The 26,685-nt window shown below is 39.1% G+C and overlaps 1 protein-coding gene across 5 annotated transcripts in view; it reads left to right on the forward strand.

Moving 5' to 3' along the window:
- Window positions 1–10,974: 10,974 nt before the first annotated feature.
- The window catches only part of ntng1a (netrin g1a), a 182,301-nt gene continuing 166,590 nt past the window's right edge, over window positions 10,975–26,685 (forward strand). The window contains exons 1-2 of one of the 5 annotated variants that reach the window (XM_044022799.1): window positions 10,975–11,095; window positions 13,243–13,330. The gene's annotated coding sequence lies outside the window, so the exon portion shown is untranslated. The remainder of the gene's footprint in view (window positions 11,096–13,242; window positions 13,331–26,685) is intronic. The other 4 variants (XM_044022825.1, XM_044022833.1, XM_044022841.1 and 1 more) reach the window with 4 other exon arrangements.

The raw sequence follows: 26,685 nt of genomic DNA on the forward strand, positions 1-26,685 counted from the left end.
TTACAGTTCCTGTACATTAATGAATTACAATCCAGGGAGCATGTCCATATTCAGGCTCACAATAAGTGACAATATGACATTTAAATGATATTTCTAAATTGTGATAACTGTTGGGGATTATTAGTCTATTGATCATTGTAGAATTACCTGAAGTAGTATAAAAAGTCAACAACTTTAGGTTAAAAGGTCAATAAATTGACCTGTGTGAATTCCACTGATCACATCTACATACTATATTATGGTCGTCCAAATAGTAGAGTCAGTACGTATCTAAGAAAGAGCAGCTGTGACCAAATAGCACATACTGTGCTGTGGTGGCAGTGCTGTTCTGGTGTCCAGCCCCTCCTCAAATTGTCTGCTGACCCAGCCACATCAGAGCACCCCCTCCTGCTACCACTGAGTGATTTGCAAGGCAAGGCTGTCCTTCAACAGTTGGTTGCTCCTGCGTCTGGAAGCATTTATTTCCCCTCAGCCTATCAAGCTGCCACTGGCCTCAGCCCGCTGTGATTGTGCTGACCACCAGACATGCTGCTGAAATAAAATGCACGGGCTGCAAGAGTTAGAAAAAAAAACACAGACATCTTTTTTCTTTTTCTCTTTGCTCATTTCTGAACGGTATTCACAACATTCTCCTTCATCTGAGACGTTGGGATGTCTTCCTTACATTAACAAACAAAGGGTAGTATATTATGATTCCTGACACGAAGCACAGTTTTATCAACAAGATCACATATTGCACCTCTTTTGGGCAATCACGACAGTGGTAGACACTTTGTTAGGTGGGATTAAATCAAATCTGCCCGAATCTTCTGCTTGAGTGGTCAGATCAAAATATTTGTCTTTTCTCACTGACGATTTGCTTTTGGGGCTGAAGGTTTATTTGTCGTCTTAAGGTTCTTTTCCTTTTCCTTTTGCCTAAATTGAGAAAGTTGTACAGTTATTGAGACGACTTTGTCACTCTTTTGTCGCGCTTTTCTTTTTCTTTTAAAAAGGCAGCATTTCATCTGCAGCAGACAGGTACAGTGTGTAGGCAGCAGATTCAGTTCCTGTCATTTTACTAAGCCCTGCAAGAATACTGAAGTAATGACTTAGCTGATGATTTAAGGAAAACAAAGTGTAGAACACCCACACTTCACATCAACATCAAGTTTGTTACAGCCAATCAGTTAACTGACGTTTTGTCGGTGTAAACTTTCTCTGCAGTGCATAACTGATTTTTGACAATTTCAAATCCCCAGGAATAACAGAAACGCCAACAGATCTGATGTGTTCTCTTATGTTTGCACGGCTGTTGTTGTCACTGTTCTTCTGCTGACTGGAGCCTGCTCTACTTATGGACTATTACATGCTTTCACAGCCAAAGGTTGCATAAAGACAACAAACCATGAGGTAAATGTCAAATATAAATATCAGAATTCACTTTGAAAAAGGCCAGGAAAATACTTAATACTTGAGCTGCCCAGGTGTTAGCAAGGGAGAACATGCTAATGAAACTGAGAGAGGGGTCACGATGTGGAGCAGTACCCCGTCCTGCACACATCTTAGTGACGATAATCCTGGCACAAATCAAATCCCACTGCCATAGTGAACCTGGATAATTGCAGACGGGTCTGATAAGCCCTTGTAATGGAACTCTGTCAATCAATTCATGCCATATACCCTCTCTCTCCGGGGTGTTTGCTCAGATTGAATGAAGAAATCCAGGAGCCACTGACATTTAGGTCTACTGCGCTGCTGATTGTGGGAAGAATGTCCCGGATTAATTTCATTTACTGAGAGAACGTAAAAGCAAATTTGCCGTATGAAAAGCAATTATGCCGCTGCTGACTGGAGCTTTTATGCTCGGTAAAGGTCCTCCTCTCATCGTTCGTCTGAACGGTAAAGAGTTCCCACGATTTACTGCATAAGTAGTTTATGAAAGCAAAACCCAGACCTCATGGCGGGTGCTGTTATGGCCACAAGGTCACTGTGATGTGAACTGTGAGCGGTTATTTTTCGACGAATCTGTCGATTTATTTTCTTGGTTAATTGATTAAATGTTTGGCAACATGACCCAAACTTCAAATGATGACGTTCTCAAATGTCTTGTTTTGTCAATAAACCAACTTATTAAGTTTTAATGATTTGTATTTTTGTTATATGGAGCCAAGAAACTATAATATTTACTTTTAAGAAACATAAAAATGTAGAGATAGATTAAAAAAACTCACAAACCATTTAATCAAGTGTAAAAAATAGTTGACGCGTAATTTGTTAATCGTTTCATAATTGATGAATCAACTAATTGTTGTGATCCAAAGTGAACCATTTTAAGAATAACTAGAGCATGTTTTACGATCTTGATTTGTGTACCATTTGCTGTTGGTTATCAATCATTGGACCACATTTGTACGCGGTTACAGCCAAACAAACAACAAGGGACATTTGATGAAGCAAAAACAGATTCAGTGCATTTTTTATGAAAAAACATGTTGGCTCCACTTACAGGAAATGAAGTTGATTACCATAATAAGTAGTGCAGAAATTAACAGCCAGATGTTTAATCAATTTCTCTTCACTTATTGTTTTTGTGACAGAGCTGTTGTGCAGAGAATGAGGATTCGGAACAGGATCACGTTCTAACAAAGGGTAAATCAAGATAGATATAAATAGATGTTGAAAAATGACAAAACACATTTTTTAGAATAAAGCATAAACGTGTGTTAAAAATGTATTAACTCCGCGTTTACATTAACATGCACTGAAACCTGCATCCTTGCAAGTCAAACTGAATTTATCGACTAAATTATAATCCATCTCCACAAGCTATTAAATAATAGAATATCTGACATATTAATGCATGTGGATGACTAAAGATGATTAAAGAATGCTGACAGGGAAGGATGAATAAGTGAACCAAGAGTGGAGGGAGTTTGACATAAGTAATAAGGTATTTCATCACACTTTAAAAATGCCTTTAAATATTTTTTAAGCAATGGAAATTTGGAATATTAAGAAACTGTAATGCTCCGTGTGTAGTCCAGCACAACGGCTCTCGAACAGTGATATTTTACAAGGAAACACAAGCAGTCATTTCATTCACGTACCGTCTACACAACACACATTAAGTATGAATAACACTCTGCAGTTAGTGCTGAATGATTTCCCGGAAACATCTAATTATGTTTTCTTCCGACAAATATTTCAGTTTGATTTGTGAAATCATTCTTTAAAGTTGAAGCTTCAGTTTAATACTTGCTGAAATGATATGGAGCATTGCAGTAAGTATTAGCGTCTAACAAATGTAGACATTTGGGTGGAGTGAACCTTTCAAATCGCAAGTCATATGAGAATGAAAACGGCACACAGGGTTAGACAACCACCATAGAAATGTCTTTTTATGTAAATGATGTCTGTGTAGGTTGGAAATTGTGGGCAGGAAAACCGCTTTGTTGAGAGATTTTCATGGACCTCAGCTAGAGCGTGCGACATCATCGATGATTTCACCACGGAGCACGTTTCTAAAATCAGAAAAGGACCAAAAAAAAAAGCCCATTTAAAGTTTCAACCATGTCTCTAAGTATGGCAACACTGTGAGGCTCCAAATTGCCCTGAGTTGGTCATCAACCCTTCTCCATTCATTCCTATGATACATTTTTTGCACTTTTGTTGGCAATTTTTGTCGCCATGGTTACTCAAAATGCTTAGAAAAGACATTCCGGCCAAACCACATGTTTTGTTATGGGATATGTGGGTTTTTTCTCAAAGCTACAGGACAAGTTTCACGATGAAATGTTGGCAGAAGAAAAATAGACACGGGAGAATAACAATAGGTGCTTTTTTTTGCAATGCAAACCAATGGGGAAATCCAGAGTAACCAATAGAGAGATTGGCGCCAGAGACGGAGCCAGAAACCACATCATCATGGGCTTTTCTAGCAGTGTCTATATACTTTTCCTCTCTACGTTAATGAATGAGCATTATTCAATTATCACACTGATTTAAAAGTAATTGGTGGAACATCCTGCTGGACTACATCATCCATCACCTCTCAGTACTTCATGGTTCAGACAAACACGTCTGAAATTGGAGTGAAATGCAACTTTTACAGCTCTTTAATGTGTCCACAGCTTTGCTGCCTCAGATTCTATATTATGTGGACCGTGGTTCCAACTTTTCTCACTAATTGTGCTCGCAGAGTGACTTTTCTGTCTCTGAGCAACTCTAAATGGTAAAGCAATAATTAATAGTCCCTTTTAAAGTAGGACTAACATCCATTAGTCCACAGAGCCTTGCAAAAATGTCTGGTTAGGATTTTGAAATACATTGGAAATTATGTTCCCATCACAGGCTGATCTGAGATATGCTGTCGGTCCATAGATTAATCCATAGATTGTATAACAATTTGAGGTTTTAATCATGCATACACATCAACCTTCTCAGTTCTAACACAAACATGTCCCATAATATGTGTGTGACCACAGATCACACACATAAACACAAATATGTTTTTATTTTTGCCCATAGAAATATTAACAGTTGCCGGGAAACAGGCCACTGCACTTAGAGCAGATCCACAACAAAACGGTGAAGCAAAGCATCACAGAAAGGAAAGCTGAAAAATCAATCATGGCCTTTATATTCACAGCTTCAACTCCAACAAACCCTGCTGCTTGAGTGCCATGAGCTGTTCTCTCTTTTCTTCCCATGGACATGCCCCCTCTGAGGTGGGAGAATAGTCTGTCTGCATGTTAGAGGTCACTTTCTACCCACCTGGTTTTCTGTCCGAGTCCCAGCAACTCTACAAACTTCAGGGGAACACTGGTTTAAAACACACTGGTCACACAGAGAGCTGTCAGTGCACTTGCTTGAGTGAAAGGCACCTCGGTCTTGTGAATGTCTCCCAGTGTCGACACCGTGCCCAGTGCAAATGTGTTCTCTTGTGTGGGCCCTGTCAGAACAAGGAGGCTGCACCAGTATTTTTAGACTTCACAACATGTTCCGTTACTGAGAGGAATCAGAAGCAGACAGGTCACGTCAACCTGAGAGAGAAGCACAACAACCTTGTCAACTTACTTATTCAGCACACACATGCTAATGATGACTGTGCATGTCAATATGTACGCCTCGCAAGTACGTAGTCCGACCATGCGCGATTTTAGTGCATTAAAAAACTGTATTCAACTAAATGCAAAAAGAAAATCTAAATAAACAAAATACACAAATCACCATATGCAGAAACACAAAAACAGCAGCAACATGTTACAGTGTGTGCTAGGTTGCATCCACACAAAATGGTCCCTGGCAACAAAGACTGAGTGCCTGAAAGTATATTAATCAATTATCTCACCCCTCACTGGTAAAATGTCACTTAGATATTAAAATGTTCAACTTCAAATGAAAACAAACACACACACACACACACACACACAATGACAACAATGTCATTTTAACAAAAAACAGAAGAAAAAAAAAATCACAAGCAATGCTCATTGCCACTATCGTTGGTGGAGAACATTGAATTCCTATTACATTCAAACATTAAGAGAGCTTAACAACCACCTAGTTGCATTGCTAAACAGTGGGATATTTTCTTTTTTATTTTTTAATTTCATTTTTAACCACAGTACTGTAATGCTGTGGGCAGCACTAAGCAGACTTTTCACTTTATGTAATAAAGCAGCAGCAGGAATTATTTCACAGGAGTAAATAGGAATCAGGGTCCAGTGAGAGGCCCTGGGGGCCAAACTCTGCCAGGTTGCTGGTCTCAGCACAGCTTTTCCTCGCCAAGCCTGTCTCATTAGTAACACAGGGGAATGTCATAGTAAGTAAAACAAAGAAAATGTGGCTGCTGTTTCATACTTTGTTCTAGTATTGATGCGAGTAGATTTTATGTCCATTGTGTGTATTGGTGTGTTTCCACTGACTCGGCACGGCATGGTTAAGTTGTGTTTCCACTAGCAAAGTACCTTTTTATTTATTTTTTTTAGTACTTGCTCTGGCGAGCTGAGTAAAGAAAGATAATTTTCACTGTGCAGCGCACATGAACAATAGGTGAAAGGTCTATTCCCCAACCTGTGTGAATAGCTTCAACATATCTGCACAAATGAAATGATTGACACCTCACATCATTCCCACGTGTGTGTGTCTGTGTGTGTGCGTGCAGGAAACCACCATGCAAGTTAGAGACACTTGTTAAATGTTCGGTGAAATAAGGAGGAAGAGGAAGGGCAGAGGAAAAGGTCCTTGACAATGATTCTAGAAATATTACATCATTCTGTCTGTGTTGTAATTGTGTGTGATGAAACACAATAAAGGAAGATGAGCATTCAAAGTGGTCCATGGCGAATAATGAGATTCTCTCCCTTTGACAGAGGGTGAAATGAAATGTGGTGAGGCCAGGGCAAAGATAAACCTCTAGGGAGATACAGCAAGAAACTTCATTGAGGTCTTATTTAGCATGGCCATCTTTTGCATCTTTTATGTCGCTTGACAGGTGCACCGGACAGTGCATGAATTATCGCAATCTGTCATGCCAAAGGGGCGGAAGGAAAGCCCTATAAAATGGAACTTAATTGAGATAGACTGTATTGCCGTTTGTGTACTTTAACCTCAAGTGTCTCCTTTTGTATTTGGGCCACTAAGCAGTACGTAGCATTAAAAAAAGCACATACTGAAAAATAATTAAATGACAGGGGTAGGTCGAAGCAGACTGACCAGCATCTGTCATTGGATCATTTGCTGGCTTATTTCTCAGGCGACACCGTGACCTTTCTTTACATAGTTGTCACACAATCTTGAACCCTTCTTGAACTTCTCATCATGAGGCTGCTATCCTTAACGACTTAGTCTGGAGGTGCAGGTCGAGAAAGAGTATAGGCCAAATTGCTGATAAAGATATTAGTGAATAGTGTTTTTCTGATAATGAATTTGGAGAATGTAAAAAAGGGATAGCTGCTTCTTTTTTAAAGTAAATTTAGTGTGAAGAAGTAGTGTATTCTGAACTGTACGGACCACAAGTCATTAGTCTTTCTTTCAGTCAGATAAAAATACTACATTAATCTCATTCAACAAAATGGCCGCTGCACACAGCTCCTACATAGACACACATAGATCCTCTTCATAATAATACCTTTTATAACTTGTAACGGATCAATACGCACCTGAGAAAGTGGACAGTGCCGCTTCAATGATTAAATGTCACAAGCATGTGCACTCATGACAACATTCCGGCTAAATCGCTGCAGCAGAAATGGTAACAAGTTCAAGGTAATGGATTAATCCGAAGGTCTGAATGAAAGAAATCTGCCATTATTTATTGTTAAACCATTAAAGCAGTATGTGTCACACTAAGAGGTTTGATATTTTGGGCTAAGGAGCTTGATTATTACATGCATACAGGTGGTTGGTTTAGAGACCTGGCGGCGGCAGCAGCAGTAGCTGCAAATCAGTCAAAAAAAATCAGGGCTACAGACAGCAGGGAGTTTGAAAGTGGAGCAAATTTATAGGACCATATGCACACAAACACAGGTTTGCTCAGCTATCCTTTTAAGGACTCTCATTTATTTCCATTCATTTGAACAGCCTAAAAAAAACCCTTAATCAGAATGTGTTAAAGCCTAACCCTGACCTTAACCTAACCACTATTTAAATCTTAGCATGAAACTTAACCAGTTCCTTAGAAATTAATTTCTGCCTCGTTATCACCAGGTATTAGTCTCCATGAGGACGACTGGTCCTGACACGGTCAGTGTTAATGCCAGAGAGAGAGTAACTGCGCGAGAGGGGTCCACTATCTGTACCTACGTATATTGTATTTTATAGAAAACACGTCAATAACACTCATATTAATTTAATGACTTTCAATGTCATTGTGCATCGACTTTTATCGGCTTAAACAGCGGGGAACAAAACATCCTTGCAGGTGGTGGTGGCAGGTGATTTTGAGTGTGTGTGTGTGTGTCGGGATTAGAGACACAGTCTGTTAAAACGCAGTAAAACAAAATCTCCCCTCTGCTAATCCATATGACCAGATGATGCGGTGTTGCAAAGTCCCTTTAATCACTTATAATGAAGTTTGAACAGAAAGGAGGCAGCACAAGCGCCCGTCCCTCCCCCCCAGCTCTGTCTTAAAGCTCACATCAACAGAAACTCGATGTGGACGCGCTGCTGATTCATCCAATCACTCAGGCTACTGTCAGTGTACAAATGATTGCATTTACTACTAGTATTTCACCACTAGAAGAAGCAGGTATCCTATCTGGAAAGGAAATTTCGCCTTTGGCACTTTCAACTAGATTAGGAGGAAATCATGATCAAAGGTGGTGGGATTATATTGGATATTTGGGGGCTGGTGGGTTGTGGACCTTAATGTATCCATACTTCACAGTCAGGATTGACCTAGTTATAGAGGGTTGGGTAAGGAGAAAGTCATTGGAGGAAGTCAAAAGAAGTAGCAACACTTGTGGTGAATATTTGGAACGATGCCACTCTCGGACTCTGTATGATCATGCGGATTTGTCAACATGACACGTGAGAACATACAGCACCAAGCATATGATGCTAAAACCTTTCAATAGAACAAATAACTGAAATGTGGTCTTGACAGACACCCTCCCTTAGTGTAAGTGGCTGACATCTCAGGTCACCACACGAGGAAGGCTTTTACTGTAATTTAAATTTAAAGGAATGGCTTTGCTCTGTGCCTGAAGCTTAGAGAAAGATTTCCCCATAAAGCTCTTGAAACATTACAACAATGTTTCAACTGTACATCTCCAAATTAAAATGTTTCTGTCCTGCCTATCCTCTCATCTCTGTGTACGGAGAGGGATTAACTTGGCAGAGAAGATTCTGACCATAATTCACTTCAGCCAGACCTCATTCCACCACTGAAGGACAGGTCACATCTAAATATACTATTCATTTTCTGTAAATAATATACATGTTTGCGTTGCTTTTGATACATACACATTTTTTTTAGTATTTTACTGTCAGTAAATGAATCCAGCTGAAGAGAGGTTGCACAGATATTTGGGAACAAATGAGGGTTGTGAAAGTCACTGCTGCAGATAATATTTTATTAACTGCATTAAAATCAAGTACTGAGGGATCACAATGAAAATTAACATACCGTGATTTAATAAGGAATGCTTAACCAAAAACGTTTTTTTAGTCTATCTCGCATCTGAGTTTTTCAACATATTAGGTTGGCTTTTTTGGACAAAAAAAGTGTGTAACTCAATTCATTATTTATAGAATTTGTAGTAAAAGTTTCACTTCTTAATATTTTATGAACTGATATTTTTGAGATTAATAACATTTTCTTCAGTCTGAATCAGAATTGGAAGAGGTTGTCTCTAAAACATGTTCATTAAACTTAAAGCCACTGCCTGAAGACAGTTTTTTTTTTTTGCATAAAAACCATAAACATGTGATGGGGACTAGCTGGCCAAGCACTGAATGAAAGTTAAATAAAACTAGCACCCTTTATGGCTCACAGTATATTTCCTGCACTCTCATTACTGTCAGCATAGATTTCTTGAGGCCCTGTCACAGTTAGGTTGCTGGAGAAACAACAAAAAGATAACCTTCAACAAGAGTGAATAGGCTCAAGATGTAGAAGTATTTCATTACCAAACATTGAGTAAGGTTCTGGAAGGTCAATTAAAATAGATCTGTTGGATGTGAAACAAGTAGATGGGCATGTGCACCCCAAGAACTGCTGCAAGAAAAAAAGAAACAAAAACCACTTCACACAGTGTGAGTCTCCAGATTGTTGCTGCTACCATGGTGGATGAGAGACAGTTCATTAACAGCCCACTGAAGACCATGGCCCTTGTGTATCCAAAGCACTCACGGGTATTTACTACAAAACACTTCACCACAGAGTATCAATAAAATATGCAGTGTGCATGAGACAGCTGAAGTTTCCTTCCGTAGCTAACTACTGTGTTAGACAGCATGTGTGTTGCCACATTGTTCCCTTAATATCTAATTGGTTCATATTATCATATTCATATTACTATGGACCATCATATTATGGACCATTGAAAAGGTAAAGGATCAAAGCGGTGGTACACCCTGGACAGGTTGCCAGTACATCGCAGCTCCAACATGCAGAGACGAACACTCAAACTCACACCTACGGTCGATTTAGAGTGTTTAATTGACCCAATCTGCAAGCTTTTGGACTGTGGGAGGGTACATTCTTTACGGATACATGCAAATATGCAATTGTCAAACAGAAAGGTCCTTGGTTGAACCAGTATCCAAACTGGTGACCATCTTGCTGTGAGGCAAAGAGGCACCTGCAAAAAGGCAGGTCCTAAATTTCGATACCTTCGGTGTTAATCACGTGATCAAGATCTGCTAATGCTGCCGGTGATTGGCTGTAGCATTACACGTGGTTGCGGCGTGCAGGAAGAATACAATGCTGTTACGCCCACAGACCGGGTTCTCGTGTGTCTGTGTTGTTAACTACACGAAAGTGTGCTGTGACGAAGGGGCTGAAAATGCCACCGAGGTCGATAGTGTGGCTCCATTTCAACAAACGTAATACTCATATAGAGCGCGACGCAACTTGTTAAATAGTTACCGCCACTAAGATCGGCGGCAACACGACACATTTAACGAAGCACCTGAACGCGCACGGCATCAACCTCAGAGCAGAAGAGCGGAAGCGCGGAAGCGCAGACATCCGCCTGATTTAAACTCACCGCCAGACTCCGCTTCATCCATGACGAGTACAGAGTACTGACGGCGCTGTAAGTTTACGTGTTTAGTTACGTTTGTTTACTTAAGTTAACGTTACTGCTGCGTAATATGTGCTTGAGCTGGGATCCATGTAACGCTAACTTAAGATATTAGTGTGTAGTTTTATGTGATGGCTATATAGCTAACTGAATATAGACAGCAACTGATAAAGTTTAGCCTGTTAAAATCTATTGCATCGGCTCACTGTTATGTTTATCTTGTTCTCACAGTAGCCTCTGAACCTGATGTGAGGAGGAGGACAAGGCCAGTCAGACCGAAAAAGAAAATGAGTAAAGAAAAACAAGACGAGTACCACAGTCACAACTTTATTGTTGAAGGTGTGCTACCCCTTTCTACAGTGGAGGTGAGTAAACTGTTGCTATTGTTGACCAGTTAAGCCTAGGTTATCTCAGCCTAGATTATGATTATGGTTTTTGAGTAATAATAATTCTACAACCATGTTATTGTTATGTTTTGTGTTCTAATGTCAAATGGGGAGATAAGACATTGATTTTACCTCTGTACGTTTCTGTGAGATTCTCAGTGAAAATGACTTGTCTCTTGTTTGCAATTGTTCTTTTTGCACTGAAAATAATTTGTAGTTCATTTTTTTTTTATGTAAAAAAAAAACTACATTGAGTGTAAAAATTCCAAATCGGAAAAATAAAAACTAAGGATGGATTTTCTCCATAATGTGGAAGTAATTTTCATTTTTAGAAATGATACCCAGCCCTACATGGGACAATGTCAACTGTCCCATGTAGCAAAAATGTGTTCAGAATCGATTTATTTTCAGAATTCCGATTTTATCAAGTCAAGCATTTTTTTTTTTAAATTACAGCCTTTCTTTATTGAATTCACCCCTCTTATTTCCATAAGCATCAATAGGAATTGGAAGCTGCGCAGACAGTTCCTACGTGTTCATGTCAAAAGTACCACTTTCATTGAGGCCATAGAACTGAACTCCTGTCAGACCATATAGACAAAAATATGCACAACACAATAAAGGCCAGACTGAAGGACTGCTTCACTGCAAAGGAACTATTAATCCTTGGTCACCTTGGCTAGTGTTGCCTGGTTACAGAGTTTGACCAGATGGTCAGCTTTTGTAAGAATCGCTGGCTCCTAACATCTTGTGTGTCCCAGACGCAGGGTGATGTCACCTACGTGATGCGTCTGTGTCGAAAAGATATGGCTCCAAACAGTAGGAGTGAGTCAGATCAGCGTGTTGTGAAATGAAGTTAGACAAACAACAGTGTTTCAGTGGCAAATTACAGTGATTTACCGTCAAAGATAGTTGTCTGAATATTGTCAAATTATGGCTCACTCATTGATGATGGGATGATTGTGAGTTTTGAATCAATGTTTTCTTAAAATATGCCAGGGAGACATACTCGAGCCATCATTCTTCATCCTCCCATTGAGCTAAAAAGGTCTTTAGATGAATGCTTAGAGTTTTAATAGTAAAGGCAGGTGTAGGATGAGAATATACAATAATAAATTATTTGTATTGTATCCATTTCTTTATGCATTGCTCACCCTTTCGTCTTTTCTATGCATTCTTTGTAACTGGCATGTGTTGTGAGAGTTGGTTCCTCACCTGTTTGTTCACCAGCTTGCTGTCATCAGGACACAACACACAAAAGTCATGACAGATACGAAGGGGGGGAACCCACTCCGAAATGGAAGATTGAGTTTTCCTTTCCTCCCCCACAACCCTTTTTGTTTGCCTTCCATTCCTCAAAAGTCAGCGTAATATCCATCTGGCTCTTTCCCACCTCTGCTGCACCTTCTTCTATCTCACAGCTTAAAAGATAGAACTGAAATGATTATCTTTGCCCAGAGATAATGGGCCACGACTCCAGTGTAAACTCATTTGGAGAGCAGATGTTCATACATCATATTTCACTCACCAGAACACAGAAATGATTACTCTGAAACCAGCTGAACCATGAGTGGAAAACTTAGTTTGAAGACTTCCTACTTTGTTGATGAACCGTCACACCAAAGTGTCTCCTGCTTCCAAGTGCTGTGGATTCTCAGTCAATCTGCAAACGACGGGACATTACGCTGGTGTTCCTCTACCTTCCTCTATGTCACACATACTGTAGCTGTGGCTGTTTTCCATAGATTTCCAGAATTGCATCACCTGCAACCGGGCTCCCGATACCAGATGTCACTTACACTGGTTTCCAAATCCATACTTTATCAGTTACTGTCCTCAAAATGGGAACATAATTTACAAAATTGGCATCATTTAAGAAGACCTGGAATTACATAAGACCATTAACTCTTTACTGACATTATAACTCAAGTAAGAATTGAAACTCCATTCAAACTGCTTTTTTTGCAACATCACAGAGGAAACTGGAGAGACAGAATTTCTGTCCATTTGAAGCTTTTCCATTATCATTTCTGTTTTGGTGCAACTTAACTCAGTGGACATCAATATTTATCTTTTAAGCTGGTGGCCAAATCCCCTCAGTGCTCTGTTTTTTATGTCATTGACAGTGAGGAGGAGCAGGTTCCAGACCCAGACGGTGGAAGTCAGAGCAGCACCTGCTTGGCTCTCAAAGACAAGTGTGGAATCGTCTTTGTGGTGAGTCTTACTGCTACACACATTATGTCATTCGGTGTGGACATGTTTACTACAGTTGATGACCAGGTTGTGGTTTAACATTTGCAAGTTTGCAAGTCCTCCATCCTAAACCACCAGATAGTATTTCTAATACAACCCCAAGCAACCTTTTCCTAACACAAGTAAATACAACTGATGATAGAACATCACATAAATGGTTATAAAGTATTCCGATAATCTATTCACAATAGAGACTCAGTGGACTGGTTTTATGAAAAGAATGGTGATCTGGGAGATAGAGAAAAGCTGATATTGCTAAGGATGATTCCCGAGTGACGCTATACATAATTGTTAGTTTCCCAGCATATAACAGTGATGTGTTTAGCATTAGCAATAAGACAAGGCAGCGCCACAGCTCTGGTTCTCTTGTGGGGTAATGTATTTACACAGTGGGACTCTGAATCACTAGGTTATAAATGGCTTAAGGCTGTGAAGTGAATGACAAACACTCGCGCTAACAGGCATTCATTAACAGAATGTTTGATATGACAACACACACTGTGTGAAGTACAGTGGGAGAGACTCGACGTGCTTTATCAAAACTAATAACTGCACGAAGCCTTTGCACAGCAAAAACCCATCCCGACTTGTTTTTTTTAACCGTTTAAACATATAAACTCAGACTGCTAAGATTTTAAATCTAATACAATGAATCAGTGTTTTGTTTTGTTTTTATGTCGTAGATTCTTTGTGCAAATCATCATTTATATTCGCTGCTGCTTGCGGGCATGTATCATGTTATTATAAGGGCTTTGCTAAGAGCTTTTTACTTAGGCGATGGGAGAACTCTTATCCTCAGGACATATGCATCCACAGGGGGACTTATTCAAAGGCCAAACGCTGAAGGTCATACACGCGTCAGCAAATACAGCGATATTACAGAATGTTATAGAGTGTCATTCATGGAGGCTGTAGGGGACAACATGTTCAACACATGATGACTCAACACTGTACAGGATGATCATGAAAGAACGATCCTGTTTGTCCACATCGATTCAGTCAATTCATACAGCAGATCAAACTACGTTTTGACTTAAAACGCTTTCTAACCTGAAAACCTAAGACTTGATGAAGATGTAAAAATGCATAACTTTTCTTCTCCTCAAATATTTGTAAGCATAAACTAGAATATTGCTGCAGCTATGTTGTGGGATACTAGTTTTACTTTTTACAAACGATGCAACATTTTATGGAAATTGTGTCTCGTGCAGCTTAGTGGTTGGTGGGTGTTGTTTTATGACTGGCATTTGAGAGCTGCCTTTCAAGGACGAGCATTGTTATGTCGTCTTCCAGTGACTAGAGAATGTCATACCCCAGTGTCTTCTAAGAATGTTCATACACAATAGTTTTTGCTGAAGTGACAGTTTGGTGTTTTAAACTCACTTTATCCGTTTGTGTGGTAATTTTGTGAGCATGTATGTTGCACAGCAGATCAGATGAGAATGTGCAAAGTGAGTAGTATTTTGTAGACTTTGATGTTGAGCTTAGAGTTTTAGATTTGTAGGGTCATTGTTGTCACGTGTCACTGGATTTAGTCAAGTACATGTACTTATTATGATATCCCAAAGTTCCATTGTACTGTTTACAATTTCAGCGTGTGAATAAAAGATAATCATGAAATAACTCAAGTTAGCTAACACTCATTGAGAACTATAAACTGTTCACAGTTTCTATTTTGTGTGAATAAAGAGTCAATAGTGGGTACATTTACGACTTAATCTGCTTTAGTGTTGGTTGTTCTGTTCCTTGAATTTCATACTGTAACTACTGTTGGCAATAAAATATCCTATAACCTGTAGTAACAATACATACATGCCTCTAATATTTAATCATTCTCATATGAGGGGCTTTTAACTGGGATAGAAGTAAAGCCTCTGAATGTTCTTTCATATATTTCAGACTGTATACCAAACTCATTTACCATAGACCACTCGCTTCTGTTCTCAAGGTGGAGTCTATGGACCCTCAGGTGTTTTTGAGGGGTTACAATGTGTCCCTAGCAAAAGAGGGATAACTTATTTTGAACTATAATTCTTCCCTCAGATATCATATCATAGATATCATCACACACTAGGTACACATACAAGGTGTTTAATTATGTGAAAGACTTGGTACATTTACATTAATTTTGCATACTTTTTATTTTTCTTTGCCACTTACCGTTCAATGCTTGACCGTAGTAAACTGTGAATCTCAAACAAATATTGCTAAAACAGTTGTGATTTATTTTTTCTGCATTAGTCATTGCAGCCCAAAGTCAGTGTTTGTGTCGCTTGGATCAGGATATTTTTGCCTGATTTTTCCAAACACAGTAGTTGGAATGACCACCTTCACCCAGGTGACTATGCTGTCAGTTAAAGTGTCTGTAGTGCTGCTGTCGCTTGAATCTCAGGGTTGTGGGTACTTGTGCTGCAAGGTTAAGATTAAGCCTGTGATATAACCATGAAAAAGAAAAATATGTTTTAACCACCGTTACCCTGTAAGTTCTTCACTTTGAACGAACTACAATTTATAATTGAACACATGCTCATTTGCAAAGTCTACACTCAACTGACATCATCTGTGGCCAATATCTGTGACGTGACGTGACGTGAACGTGATCAGCACATATTCTGTCCTCGTCACTTTTTTCATTATTATACAACAGCATAGACCTGGCTGCCATAGCATATGAGCTCACCACTAAATCCGACCACTTTCTCTGTGGTGAAATGACGCCTCTACAGCTACAGGTCTGGGGTTAGACGTGCTAGTGGGAAACTTCCCGTAGCTACTGCGTCGAGGCGACGCAGAAGTATAAACCTGACTTGTTCTAACTTTATTTAATGTGACAAAACAACAACAGCTGTGTGAGATACGTTATATTCCATGAGAAAATACATGAGAAATGACTGTACCTTGTTGGATGACATTGTTGTTTTCTACAACGCTGTGCTGATCTGAGGCGTGTCGTGTTGTCTGAATGTTATTTACAACAGTGCAATTACACTCTGCAGCTGTGGGGGGCACTTGTGAGTCGAAAATCTAAAATGTTGCCTAGTATTACTTTAAAATAAAAATAACTTTTTTATGCTTTTTGTTTGCGACAGTCACATTTTAAAAAAGTCATCTGTTTGCACATCACACATACTGACTTGAGTCAAAATGATTTGCAACGCATGCGACAGCGCTGTGACTTTCTCCGACTGCTTAACCAGAGCCATAAAGGAGAGAAAAGCTGCTGCAGTAAAAGTGCAAATGCTCTGTCAACATTTAATAATCCACAAGATTTATCGGTTTTATTTCTGTCTTGTGGTAGGTCAGTGTCTGGGTCTGAATCTGGACCGTGTATGGTCCCTCTGTACAGATCATCACACTCAATATTTAATATAGCTATTATCAATATTCCACCTATGAAACCTGTTTGCTCTTAATGCTGCTGCACCTACATGAACCACATTGGCAGGTCTTTCTGCAGATACCCACGCAAAGTGATGCAGATTTTGTACTATTGGTGCGATAAGCCACATGACCTTTTAAATATTATACAGATCAAATATGTTGGACTCTGATTTACTGGCCCTGAATCCCAGGAGATGTTAGTAAGTGTCATGGTATATAACAGTTAAAATCCCAAGAGTAATAATGTCTAATGTCATAATGTCTAAAATAAATAAAGTGTAAATAAAGTAAATCAATAAAGTAATAAAGTATATTTCGTAAAGTAATTGAAGTAAAGGCCAGTATACCGTAGGGCTGCAAGTAACGATTTTCTTGATTAATCAATTTCTTGTTTGGCTTGTAAAATGTCAGTAAATGTACAAATCTGGAAATAATGATGCTCTCGAATGTCTTATTTTGTCCACAAACCAAAATGATTCAATTTGAATGATTGAAAAACAACACACAAATAAAACAGGCATACAAATTTAACCCATCCTTTTTACACACCAGAAGTGAACACACACTGGGTGCAGGAGTAGTCTGCTTATCTGCGCCTGGGGAGCAATGGTGCTCTGGGGCAACCCAGCCCTTGACCCGTCCTAGGATTTAAACCCAGTTACAAATTACACTACTACACTGAATTAAGTTCACTCTTTACTTTGTGTGAACTAGATTTTTGTTAATTAAAAGTCTTAACTTTTGCTTTGATTACAGCTCTGTGCTGGTTACACTTCTCTGCTCAGATCACACCATGTGAAGTTACTTTCCTCTGATATTCAGTCGTTTCTTCTTTGCTCCTCATCTCTCCCTTGAGTATGTGTCTCACTCCCTGTTGTTCGCACATGGAGCGTGTCTGCTGTGCAGCTGCTGCTATGTTTTACACAAGGTTTACCCTTTGAATACAGCTCTGTAATCAAATAAATATCAGGCCTCGTCTTTATGAGGCTGCATCTCTGTCGGCCCTGCAAATATTTTATAATAAAGTATGAAATATTGATGAAAATGAAGTGCGTGAACTAAAACAGTGGGGTGCTTTTACTTTGAAACAGAAACAGGAAATTTACTTGCGGCAAATGTGATATACGTCATTGAAACTGTGGTGAGAAATAATCCTTAATAATTATGTTTATATTGTTGTGAAAGTTTTCACATATTCATCCTCTATTTTATGGAAGAGCAGGGTCCTGTTGCACAAAAGTAGAATTAAGATATCCAGGATATCTGAGAAAGACGACCTTAACCTGTGCCACTAAGGTCATCCTGGCTTAGTCCATCGCACAAACATCAAACCAGGGCGAGAAGGCATGGCTGGTCAAGCCAGGTGTAAGTTATCCTGCGTGTGCGTGTTCACGTCTCTTTAGAAGTAGATGTCAATCACAGATTTACTGATGCAAAAATGGAGAAGAAGTGTGGTCACCAAGCGAACAACGGCTTATAATGGAAACTTATGAAGAGATGAAACACTTGATACTTAAAAAAAAAAAGGATCAAAGAAAAAGCCTGGCTGAACTGCGAACCGACTGGACTGCATATGTAGCATACTTGCAGAGCTTATTTGAACTGATGTTATGCTGTTATAACACATTTTGCCCCTGTGTCAGTATCAATATTTTGTTAGCTGATGGATGGAGAGAAGGCTGACAAACACAACTTAGATGTCTCTTTGTTGAGGACATAGCGGCTAAATAAGACAAACGGATAAAGGATATGGACTCAGTTGTCATTTTTATCAGGTACATCAAGCTAGAACTACCTCCGTCTAATAAAACAGCCCCTGTAATAAATTACATTAAGTTTGTATGTTGAGTCATCTGTGTTATCATTTTCGAGGTTGTACCTCATTAAACCCATGTTTCTGTTATCAGGCTCACATTTACCAAAATCATTATGAGAGAAACAACGACGCAACCACCACTGTCATTTATTTTAATTCATAAATTACAGTCTTACACTTCATAAAAAAATTGGAATCTATAAAGTGGAAGACACAAACGCCACACGCTCATTGTAACTCAAAGCAAAAAGGGGGGGCAGCAAAATGTCGCGACTGGCATGAGTGATTCGTGGTAATTATTTAAGTGTGTGTGTCCGCACTATAATTGTGCAGCGATGTTGCTCCTCCTCTTTAGCAGGCTAATAAAATCCTAATCGTCATTATCATGATGTTTCTGAGTTAACAGTTTCCCAAGATACATTTCCTCACTAATTGAAATGTCTTCCAGTATGACAGACCTTTTGTCTGCAAGCCATAAGTGCAGTGAACTGAACAGCATGATAATGACGTTGAAAACATTCCAATTTATTCCCTGTAACCAGGCATTCAGACTGGGGGAGGGGAGAAGTTTGCAATGAGGCTTATAGAAACTCAATCAAAACACTATTAATGACATGCAGGGTTTTATTGACAATCTCCCCCATATCCAAAATCATCAGGAAACCATCTCACTGGTCTTGTTCAACAATGGAAGGATGACTGAGAAGCTTTTGCTCTCCATGAAAGAGTTCTACAGTGACAGTGAATTTATCAACACGTGAAAACACAATAGCCAGTGACGCGCTCTTGAAACCACGGTCATCTGCACCAGACGTTAGGAGAGGTTAACACGGGCAGTTAAGTTTTAAATAGGCTGAAAATACGCCAGACAGATGAGAGCGCAACTTCCTTTCCTTTCTTCCTGTCTGTATTCTGTAATATATGATACAGATTGCGGGCCCCAGTTGGAACAAGGGCCTTTACTGTTTGCATGTTCTCCCCGTGTGTGCGTGGGTTTTCTCCGGGTTCTCCAGTTTCCTTCCACTAGAGCTGAAACGATTAATGGATTAATTGATTACTAAATTAATCGTCAACTTTTGTTGATAATCGATGAATGGTTTGAAGCTTTATTCATGATTAAAACAATATTTTCAATTGTTTAAACTTCTTGTGGACAAAACAAGGTTTTCTGATATTTTATGGACCAAAACGATTAATCGAGAAAATAATCGACAGATTATTGAAGTTTAGTAAAACCTTGTTCATGTCTCTATTAAGCTGCCCTCATATCTTTCTCTCTGGTATTTAGTGGAGCCTTTATAAGCACTGCATAAATAGGCACTATAGCTCTTCCTTGAGCTGAAGCACATTTGCAGGACAGTACACCCTGCGAATACTGTTGTTGATTTAATCTTCACAAATTGAGCGCAAATGTAAAAGTTCACCTGTCAGAGCTGTGATTTCTGTTGATATTTTGGAAGGTTGCATACATTTCTGACGTTCATGTCTGCCAGTAAATTCCTCTTGTAGAGCTGAAGGTTTCTGTAGAAGTTTGACAGAGAGGGAGTGAAAGACTTGGTAGCAAACATAAATCATGTTGAAAAGAAGTGAGCGGCCCACACGCATTTCCAGAGGACTCTGTGAATACAAGCGCACTTCATCCATACATTAGAAAAGTGGCACATTTACAGCGTTTCCCTGCGTCATGGAAAAAAAAAAACTTGTGAGGTTTATTGTGTGTAAGTAAAAGAGTGAAAGCAAACTTTTGACCCTCTGTGTCTGTGTGTGCGTGCAAGTTTTTTTGCCCTTGTGCTTGAGGATTAAACAAACTGAAACTTCTTTTTTGCCACTGAAAGAGAAATAAATGCGCAGAAAAGCGATTGAGTGATAGAATGAACAGACAGGCTGACAAAAGTAGTGACAGTGAAATGATACCGAAATGATTAAACTCAGAATCCTTTAAACTAGAAAGAAATGAATGTGAAACCTCTGACGATGAAATTATGGAATTGGTATTAGGAAAGGTGGCCCACCAATCCCCTGATGATGAAATCTACAGGCAAATCATTAAAGTGAGTCACTTTTCTGATGTAATTTGTGGTGAACAACAATTAAGGCCCTGGTATACTTCTGCACACAGTGCGCGTCGACCCAACGCACATCGTGCACATGATGCGTTTTCGTCTGTGAACCAGACGTGTCCGAGGGAGCTGTAGCATTGGTTCTCTTCTTCTTTGGTAGGAATGCATCCAATTCCCGGCATCCAGACTTGTAACGCCGCCCGATGGTGAAGTCAGATACTACAGGACCCTCACGCACGAGTATACCAGGATCTGTGATATGCGACATATGCGCGGAAGTATACCTGGGCCTTTAGCAGAGAATAACTTTCCTACAGGACAGCCCGGTCACAACAGTCTCCTTTGATGATGTATTTGAATAAGCTCCACAAATGCAGCTTTTAACTGTAACTGCTCACTCCAAGGTTGACCACCAGCTACCTTCCTTGTCAGTGGCAGTGTTAGGAAAAAAAATAATTGTGGAGAGAGAGTTGTTATGAATAAAAAATGATAAATCCATGAAAAATTTAGCCCCGTCTATGCTGAGATTTTAGATTCCGACTTTGTGTCACTTGCAATGTACCACAGACTCAGTGATGACTTCAGGTTGGCGGCTGACGAGCTGAGACCTTTTCTTTTTTTGCGCCGTAAGCTGATGTCGTGTTGCATCAGTGGGCAAATAAAAGAAGGTGTTCCTTTGACTCATAGCTTAAGTCTTTGTTAAAGAAAGTGTCTCGTTCATAAACTAGGCATAATGACTCACTTTTGGCATTTTGGGCATTTGGATGAAGATATGACAAAGCACCGAGACCAGATTCATTAATGATTGCTTTTGTCAGAAACGGTGATGAAAGTGCTCCCAGTTAAAGTCAAGTTTAATTAGCTCTGCCAAGGATGTTCTGCTTTCATCGCCATGGGTTTATCTGTAAATTTGTCCTTCTCTTGCAACTTCCTGTCTATAGTTTTTGACAGATCAATCAGTTTTTCAAGTATGTTCCCATTAAATTAAGTTAGGAATCTATTCTTGTTATCTCTTATAATAGGCAAAAATATGTATATAATATCACTGCATACGTTTATGAACACAGCATTTTGGCTGTTTTTGTTCTATTACTATGTTAAAATGTACAGTTTATATTGAGACTATAACTCTATATGTGCAAAACTGTTTTTTTTTTGCTAGCTTATGAAATATAAATTAATCTATTATTTATTTATATTTTATATGATTGAGTTTTCTTAGAAATAGCAAATACATTGTGTATGTGCAGTGAAGTAAAAGGATTCCTAAACAGAAGCATCTGCTAAAGGAACTGTGCCATTTTTAAACACATTCACAAAGTGTGGAACTTGACAGAAGACGTACATAACTAAGCTATGGACATAAACATATCAGAAGTCGTCTACTGTGTAATGGCCCCTTAATGTAATCAATATATTCATCACAGTTGACATGACACCAACATATCAAAGGAATGACAGTCGTCGCTCAGTGCACCTCACAGACCTGAGCCTTCACCCTCTAAGCAGGTGTTTATTTTCTTTAATTATAATCATGTGGAAATGAAGTGAATAGAATTGAATAAACAAAGCCTTGAGCCAAAGCACGGATTCTATTTACAGTGGATAATTGGTATGGGTATGTCTAGACTCTAGCCTATTAGACACAGCTTAGTCGACCACGCCACCGCTGATACCATTGCTTGTATTAATCTGAGCAAATAATGAAAGGGAGAATGAAAAATGCACCTGAGGCAAATCTGTGGATTTTCTCGGAGAATAATAAGTGGGAAGCAAAGATGACAAGCACACTGCAGCGATGCATCAAGGAAGGAGTGAGGGTCATGCAAGATAGATGGATCTCTCATCCGCCTCACTCATCCATCTCCCTCTTTATTTGTGAGAAAAACATACAGAGCGTGGCATTTATATACACAAGAGTTTGTGTTCTCGTCTGTAAGCGAAGCGTTGTGATTGGTCATCCGTCTGTCCACGCCCACTCCTGCCTGTAATCTTTCCAGGTCCACCATACTTTCTTGTTTTGCAAAGAGACAAAACCTTGATTAATTAATGCTGCTACAGCTGTGTGAATCTCCATGACTTCAGTAGCCATCAATATATGACTATTGTGTATTGGCAATACAAATAACTTGATGCGTTTACTTGCTTTCAAGTAGGGTTTGAGATCCTGGAAAGGCTGTGAGAGCAGGCTGAATTTTGAATTGAAAAGTCTAAGCGTCTTTCTTTAGACTTCCTTCCACGTTGTGTCAGTACATTCATTAATTGGTTACATCGGGTTGTGAAGAGGATTTTAAGCAGTACGGTAAAAAACAAAAAAATGCTCCAGAAAATGATCTCCCACCCTATCATTAACTTGTCATCACTGGACTGTCTCACTGTACATGACTTATGCTTAATCTTTGGAAAAATCATCTAATAATTGATCATATATGAAATTCCTTTTAACATTAGGAATTAGATACAATGTGCAAGATAAATTATTTAATAATTTCTCCCGATCAGAACATATTGGCACTGTAGGCTTTTAAGTTTCCACACACACATAGAGGTGTTTTTGCTCAGGTGTCTGACTGCTGGGCCTACTTTCTTTAAATCTGACTATAGGGAGCTGAAAACAGTCTGAAAACATCTAAAGCAACAGCAACTGCAGGGCAGGTCCTGGGCGAATGATCACATTTCTCAGAGTCTTTTGAAAATCAGGTTCCATTCAATTTGTTGTAAAAATACAGATATATGGCACCCAGTGACCTGTTTAACCTCTTACGTATTGTTATGTTCCTCCACCTCTTCAAATTGCTTGCTGAGAACTATTTTTTTTTTTATTATTATTTTTTGTCTGTCTTATGTCAAAGGCTTTCTAGCTGTTTCTTTGCTGAAGGTGAGAAGTGTGTGAAAGCTTGAAGACTGTCACAGCCTCAGTCTAGACCTCCCAAAGGGCAAACCTCAGTGCAGGGTGAAGTGGCTTCAGTGCCATCACAGTGAGTGTGGGAGTCCATTTATTGACCTTGAATATCTCAGTGGACTCAAACATGTTGTTTTTTTTGTTGTTGTTGTTGTTGATGTTGTTTTTTTAACAGTGGCTTAAAGTCTTCCCTGCCAGCAGAATAGCGGAGTAAACATTTGCCTGCAGGAAAGATTTGTCATGGATCAATTGTCAAAGAGCCATAATTAGCTATAGATGGACTGATGGGATGAGTATAGATCATTTCAATTCATCTGGTTTACTTTTATGTTTCTGGCTTTCTCATTCATACTGAGGCAAACATGAACATTAATGTATGTTTCAGTATGATATCCTGTATATAGGTATAAGACTGTCAACTGCATCTGTTTAAACATAGAAATAGAAAAAAGCAGCTGAAATGCAAGAGCAAAAATCTCTCTTTAATGATTTGACATTTATTGCAATAATTATCATTTTAAAAACAACTGATAACATTGTTGGCCATAAAATCCAGCCCAATGAGATAAGAAATGTTAGCGCCCCAAAAATATGCCTATATTAATATTTAACCTTCTCATAGTCATAGTGAGCTCTGTTTCCCTACAAAACCACAGCGGTGGTGGCTGGTTTTGCTTTTCCTCTGAGGGTCCGGTAACATAAGCAGTCACTTGGACGGGGATGAGGAAGCTGTTTTTAATGATCCCCTGGGACGACTGGTATATTTACCATAATCGCAAGCCTGAGGGAGCATCAACTTCTAATCACCCTCATCTTCCCTCCCCACTGCAGATGAAGATCAGTGCTCATTATAAACCTCATAAAGCACCAGGCTTTAAGATGATTGTCTTGTCTCCCTCTGTGCTGAATGGCTTATACAAACTGTAGGAGACACTGCTTTGTGTGCTTGAATCATTTTTTTCCCGTCATAATTTGTTTCCAGGGACATGACTTGATGGTAATGATAATGAAAAAAAAATTTAAATAAAACTTAAACATTTGAAATTTCAAACTATCACTGTCAAATGAAATCAAATGGAATAAGTAAATTACCTTTGTCATGTTGCCTTAATGTTGCTGCTACTGTTCTAACAAGCCGTTCTAGTTTTATTCGACTGAACTGAACACGTCGCTGCAGTGCCCATAAATTCTTCACTGTGCAGTGATGTTTTCTTTTTTGTTTTTTTAAGTCACAGTACATTTTGACTGGTGAACCCAGGTACAGCGATGATTCTGTTTTGTTTTATTTGGTTTCCATTCATTATTCAGTTTGGTTCAGATGTCGAGAACGATGCCATTTGTAGACAGAAACATAAACAGTCACGCTTCATGTTATTCTCTCTGGAACCTGTAGTGACATCAGAGGCGTATCCATGGCTCCCCTTTGTTTAGCGTAATCAACAGCTGTTCTTGGTACAAATTAAATCCGAGAGAAGCTGCAGTTCACTAAAGGTTTACTAAGGTAACAAACAACACATTGAGCATATGTGAGTAAAACTGTACTGGCTTGCAAAGCTGATGTTAGTTGTTCATTTTTTTGATTTTTGACATCCTCACTTTCCATTTCAGCTTTTACTTGGGGTGTGAGTCATCCTCACAAGTCTGATGCCACCATTATGTCATTTCCATCTGCCTTACAGCTGTGAATGAACACCAGCCATTTCATTGTCTGCTATGATGGACCTTTTGGTTGTTCTGTCTTTGTCTCACTTCAGTGGCCAATTAGCATGACCCCCACTTTACATAATTACATATATGGGTAATTACTGTATCATACACACACACTTGCCTTGATTTTGGATAATGTGCGCACATTATTATCTTCATTTATTGCGTTAATGGTTCATATCATGTGGTCAGGGCGTGTGACAGACTTTGGTGAAGATGGAGTGAAATGTTATCACAACATGATGTGGCCAAATTAAGTATTTTCAGAGAATAGTAACTGGGTTATATTTAAGTTTGTACAAGGGGGAGAACATATTGCTTCCTGGGGGGAAAAAAACGTTGGTCTACCCTATTCGCAGATCAAGCGAATTAATCCCTTCTTTATTCTTAATCCCCTTCCTTATCATAAGATTATGAAAATCCAGATCCCTCCCTCCTCTCAGATGTTAAATTGCACCAATGATATAACTCCTGGCAGAAAAGAATGGAACATTAGGGTGAGAAAAAAAAGGGATGAAAACGGCTGCCAGCTCTTGTGGTTCAAGTGCTCTTTGTTTTGAATAGCCCTTCAGTAATTTCTGATTCCTCCACTCAGTGAGTGGAGTCCACTGTGCCATGAATAATGTCAGGGGGCAGTCAGGCTTTGGTATTCAGCGGTTGACAATCTCCTTAAACAGAATCAAATTGCGAAAAAACAGCTTTCACATGCACTTTCATTTCTGTGTGCAGGGGCACAGTTGTTTTCTCAGCAGAGGGCGTTTTGCACTGACACTACATCAACCTCGTTCACTGTGTCTACACTGTGTTTGTGTGCATGTGGACTTCTATGTTTGTGAGGACAAGTTAGAATTAAAAAATGTACAGAGTGAGGACACCCTGTTTGGTCCTTGAATTTTTAGAAAATTTGAGGGTTAAAGTTTGCTAAGAGTAGCTGTAAAGCAGCTATTCCTGAAACCGCTGGTTGAAATTTGAGTAGATTATCAGATTATATATCAGTAGCTGCTTAATAATTGTTTGGGTTCTGTTAAATGTCTCTCTGATAACCTACATGTCAAAGGTTTCTAATAATCTAGCAGTACATGTGTCTTACTTTTAGTGCAGAGGGAAAATGCTGAGGACAAGCTTCAGTTGGGACAAATGAAGTTGCTGAATTTTGTGTTTATCATGACATGTACAGAAGTACCATACATTTTGTGTGGAAAGACAAACAGAAAACGGCAAACTCCGGGAGCATGTGCCACTTCTTATTAAAAAAAAAATAAAAAATAGTTCTAAAAGTTCTAAAATTCTCGGTCCTACAGTTATTTGTGAACCCAAGCACAGAAACTTTAAAGTCACTCAAGAATAAAACTGATAAAAAGTGCACATCACAACCAGTGCTTTTTATTTTTTTTTACTGTAAATGCCTCGTTGATTCGGTGACTGAAAAGACTTGTATGTCAGATGACGT

Source organism: Solea senegalensis, linkage group LG1, assembly GCF_019176455.1.
Source record: "Solea senegalensis isolate Sse05_10M linkage group LG1, IFAPA_SoseM_1, whole genome shotgun sequence".
Lineage (NCBI taxonomy): Eukaryota > Metazoa > Chordata > Actinopteri > Pleuronectiformes > Soleidae > Solea > Solea senegalensis.